Consider the following 5,357-nt stretch of genomic DNA (forward strand, 5'->3'; position numbering starts at 1 on the left):
TACCTTCAAGGTAAAAGGTTGTGGGGTGAAACTATAAGCCCCTATCTTTCTCTGTGTCCGATTAAAACTCTGTAACCACAAGTATTGCGCGAGTGTTAGCAATTATGAAGGACTAGATGATAGTTGAGTATGTGGACTTGCTTTTTAGCTCTGACATGGACTCTTTCTGATGTTATGATAAATTGCAATTGCTTCAATGACTGAGGTTATAGTTTGTTGGTTCTCAATAAGGTTTTTGATTCATACTTTTGCACTGTGAATAGATCATCACTTGAACATAAGTAATCATATGACAATATCTATATATGTTGTTGTTATGAGAATAATCATGATGCCCTCATGTCCGTATTTTATTTTTATCGACGCCTCTACCTCTAAACATGGGGACATATTTATTGTTATCGGCTTTCGCTTGAGGACAAGCGAGGTCTAAGCTTGGGGGAGTTGATACCTCCATTTTGCATCATGCTTTTATATTGATATTTATTGCATTATGGGCTGTTATTTCACATTATGTCACAATACTTACGGCTATTCTCTCTTATTTTACAAGGTTTACATAAGGAGGGAGAATGCCGACAGCTGGAATTCTGGGCTAGAAATGGAGCAAATATTAGAGACCTATTCTGCACAACTCCAAAAGTCCTGAAACTCCACGGAATACCTTATAATAAATAATGAAAAATCCTCACCAAAGATGAAGACCAGGGGGCCCACACCCTTTCCACGAGGGTGGGGACCCCCCTAGGGCACGCCCCCTACCTCGTGGGCCCCCTGGTGGCTCTCCGATGGCCATCTTCTCCTATATGAAGTCTTTCGTCGAGAAAAAAATAAGAAGCAACCTTTCAGGACAAAACTCCGCCGCCACGAGGCGGAACCTTGGCGGATCCAATCTAGAGCTCCGGCAGAGCTATTCTGCCAGGGAAACTTCCCTCCCGGAGGGGGAAATCATCGCCATCGTCATCACCAATGCTCCTCTCATCAGGAGAGGGCAATCTCCATCAACATCTTCATCAGCACCATCTCATCTCAAAACCCTAGTTCATCTCTTGTATCCAATTCTTGTCTCCAAGTCCGGGATTGGTGCTAGTAGGTTGCTAGTAGTGTTAATTACTCCTTGTAGTTGATGCTAGTTGGTTTAATTGGTGGAAGATCATATGTTCAGATCCTTTATGCATATTATTACCCCTCTGATTATGAACATGAATATGATTTGTGAGTAGTTACGTTTGTTCCTGAGGACAAGGGAGAAGTCTTGCTATTAGTAGTCATGTGAATTTGGTATTCGTTCAATATTTTGATGAGATGTATGTTGTCTAGCCTCTAGTGGTGTTATGTGAACGTCGATTACATAACACTTCACCATTATTTGGGCCTAGAGGAAGGCATTGGGAAGTAATAAGTAGAATGGGTTGCTAGAGTGACAGAAGCTTAAACCCTAGCTTATGAGTTGCTTCGTAAGGGGATGATGTGGATCCATATGTTTCATTCTATGGTTAGGTTTACCTTAATACTTTTGTTGTAGTTGCGGATGCTTGCAATAGAGGTTAATCATAAGTGAGATGCTTGTTCAAGTAAGAATAGCACCCAAGCACCAGTCCACCCACATGTCAAATTATCAAAGTACCGAACGCGAATCATATGAACGTGATGAAAACTAGCTTCACGATATTCCCATGTGTCCTCGGGAGCGCTTTTCCTTATATAAGAGTTTGTCCAGGCTTGTCCTTTGCTACAAAAAGGATTGGGCCACCTTGCTGCACTTTATTTACTTTTGTTACTTGTTGCTCGTTACAAATTATCTCATCACAAAACTATCTGTTACCACTTATTTCAGTACTTGCAGAGAATTCCTTCCTGAAAACCGCTTATCATTTCCTTCTGCGCCTCATTGGGTTCGACACTCTTACTTATAGAAAGGACTACAATATATCCCCTATACTTGTGGGTCATCAATACACCTCACAGAGCACTTGGAAGTTACAAATGTTAGATATGGAATTGGGCCCGATATCTTGAGGGTGGAGTTTGAAAAGGTGGAGGACCTCTCTGAAGAACTTTGAGTCGGGCGGTGAGAAGCCATGGTTCATGTGGTCAGTAAAAACAGGATTGGGTCGTTCTCCTTCCGGATCAGGGGCACGGTAAGACATGACGGTTTTCGCTGGCAGAAATCCTATGGTGAAGAACTCTTTCAAACGTTCCTCAGTTACGGTTGAGGGAACCCAGTTACAGATGGTTGGTGCTTTGGACGGCATGATGTGCAAAGAAGAACTGAAAAGAAAAGCAACATGTCGGTTCAGTTTAATGGTGAGATTGACAGTTAAGTAATGAAGATGCAAACAAGTAATGGCGGCTTAGTAAAGGGCTAATGACATATAAGGAAAATTAAGACGGCATGATAAGCCGCCATGACTACAGATATTTGAAGAAGGCAATTTCAGCTAAGTGTTGAGACAAACAAGTTTCCTAAATTGTTTGGTATTATTCCAGATCAAATGGCTATTCAAAATGGAAAAAAATTCTAGACCTAAAAAAGTTCAGCGCAGAAGAGTATGTAAGTTCTAACGCAGCCATTGAAACAAAGAAATGGATCTGTGGATCAAGAAAAGGCACAAGAACGCTACCGCACGAGCATATATATATATATATATATATATATATATATATATATATATATATATATATATATATTTGGATCAAGAAGAGGCCTGAAGTGGAAAGACTACAAGGGACTGCGATGAACTCGGAAGAACACGAAAGAATCTGGAAACCCTAAGTACGGATCTGAGAAGTGAAAAGAAGAGAACTTACAGTCACAGGTCTTCTACGGAGGTCGCCGCTGTTCTTTGGATCGGTTCAGGTTGATGCAGCGGCCAACGTCGACGGAGACGAAGGTGAAGCGCGGTGGCGATGAAGCTCGAGCAGCAGGGAGTGCGCGAGAGGAAGAAGACGGAGCGAGAGAGGAGAATGAAAAGGCCGAGGTGAGCCTATTTATAAGGGAAATATGTGAACAGACGGACGCAAAAATTGAGGGAGAACCGAATAATGGTTATCCAGCTACACAGGCGCCTCGATTCTCGGGAAACATTAAAGATAAAAGATCCGTTGGGAGATGGCGTCATCAAGATTCTTTGCGTTTTCAAGAGATGACGTCACGGCGGGTTACGAAAACTTCAACGAAGATAAGAAGATGGATTTTTGTCCAAATATTGAAGATTGACAAAGAATGAAATTCAAAGTCAACCTGGGGCCTAATGTTGGGGATATTACTATCAGTCATGACCCGCCCAGGAGGGGCTGGGTCAGCCTCAATGGCAGGTTATGCAAGAAGCCCAGTAAACATTCAAGACGATAGTTTATTAAACCTTATAGAAGGCCCAAGGGCCTGGGGGCAGCTTAAGGCCCGATATTGTAAACCGGCGCATGTAAGGAAAAGACTTGTAAAGAAAGGCATGTAAAGGAAGTCACCGAGCCGGACACGATTATGAGCCGGCCGGGACTCTGTAGGCCACCAGGCGTCAACCCATGTATATAAGGGGATGACCCGGTGGCGGCTTAGGGCAAGAAACAACAAATCGATAACCAAGCCGGCGAGTTGAGCCTCTTGGTGATCGAAACCCCAGCAATACCAATCCCAACTAGACGTAGGCTTTTACCTTCATCGTAAGGGGCCGAACTAGTATAAAACTCTCTCCTATCCTTTGTCCCAATTAACCCCTTTAAGCTTCCTAGTGCGATGGCCCTATGACTAAGTCCTTGCTCTAGGACATCTGCCGTGTTAATTCCACAACACTACCGGTCTTCCTTAGCTTTTGGGTCAAAAAAATTGCGCGAAAAACATGTTTTTTCCTTTCACAAGAGTCACGGTTTTGCTTCCGTGAAAGGCACGGTTGTGCTTTCGCGAGAGTCACGGCCATGCCTTTCGGAAACGAAAAAAATGTGTTTTCTATTTTTTTTTTCCGTGAGAGGCATGATTTTACTTCTGCGAGAGGCACGGTTGTGCTTTCGCGAGAGTCACGGTAGTGTCTTTTGGAAAGAAAAAAACACGTTTTTGTTTTTTTTCCTTCTGCGAGAGGCACGGTATTGCTTCCGCAAGAGGCACGGTTGTGCTTTCGCGAGAGTCATGGTCGTGCCTTTTGGCAAAGGAAAAAACGCGTTTTCTGTTTCTTTTTCTTTCATGAGAGGCACGGTTGTGCTTCCGCGAGAGTCACGGCCGTGCCTCTCGGAAACGAAAAAAACGTGTTTTCTGTTTTTTTTCCTTCCGCGAGAGGCACGGTTTTGCTTCCACGAGAGGCAAGGTTGTGCTTTCGCGAGAGTCACAGCCGTGCCTCTTGGAAACGGAAAAAATGTGTTTTTTTCCTTCCGCGAGAGGCACGGGCGTGCCTCTTTCGGAAAGGAAAAAAACCCGTGCTCCCGGGTCAGTTTTTTCGTCCGGTTTTTTCACGAAAAAAAGTTCATCAAAACCTATCAACATGGGATTTAGTTTTGAAGATCTCGACGCGAGAAATCCAACGGTGAAAACAGTTCAAGATTTGGATGCATGGTTTAAAAGATAAAACATTTTGAATAAACAGATCTACGAAAAAAGGGAAAACTCACAGGTTGCGACAAGTGGCGCACATGCAGCCCACCACTTGTCACAACCTGGGAGGTGGGAGTAATCTTTGTAACGAGTACTCCTCAACTAGTGATTTTGGGAAAATCTTAGGCCGCTATAGCGGCAAAGTTGTCGTGCTTTTTGCACAGGAGACCGAGCTAGTGACCAATATATGGGCTAGACCATTTTTATTGTAGGCGCTCCCTGTTTTTAGGAATCTGCTAGAAGTTTTTGTCTAGTATTGTTTCCTGTTTTGGAACCTTCTAGAAGGTTTCTGGATCATTTTTAAATTTTCTGTGTTTTTTCTTTTTCATTTTCATTGTTTTCAACTTTAATTATGTAGGATTAGAAATCAAATAGAAAGAGGGTGAATAGAAGATTTTAAATGTTCTTCGGAAGAAGTGAATTCTCTCGAAGAAGCGTAGTGGAATAATTACTCTAAGGCAGAAATTATGCAGGGATAGACTAAGATAGTGAATAAACTAGGTAGAGCTATCGAAAAATATCTATCAGAATAGACGATACCATAAGGCTGGTCGTAATGGTAGTGTCATAGCTAGTATCATGCATGCCAACTAGGCAATTTTGATGAGGTGTCATAGCATTAAATGAAGAAAGAGAGGGTGGAGTATCATATCATGATACCGTATCATAATAAATGCTATGCCACTTTATGTCATGCATGGTAATAAATAAAGTAGTACATGATACTAATATATGATACTATGCATTAGGGAGGTAGTATCATACACTAGTATCA

This window comes from Triticum aestivum, chromosome 7A (assembly GCF_018294505.1).
Source record: "Triticum aestivum cultivar Chinese Spring chromosome 7A, IWGSC CS RefSeq v2.1, whole genome shotgun sequence".
NCBI classification, from domain to species: Eukaryota; Viridiplantae; Streptophyta; class Magnoliopsida; order Poales; family Poaceae; genus Triticum; species Triticum aestivum.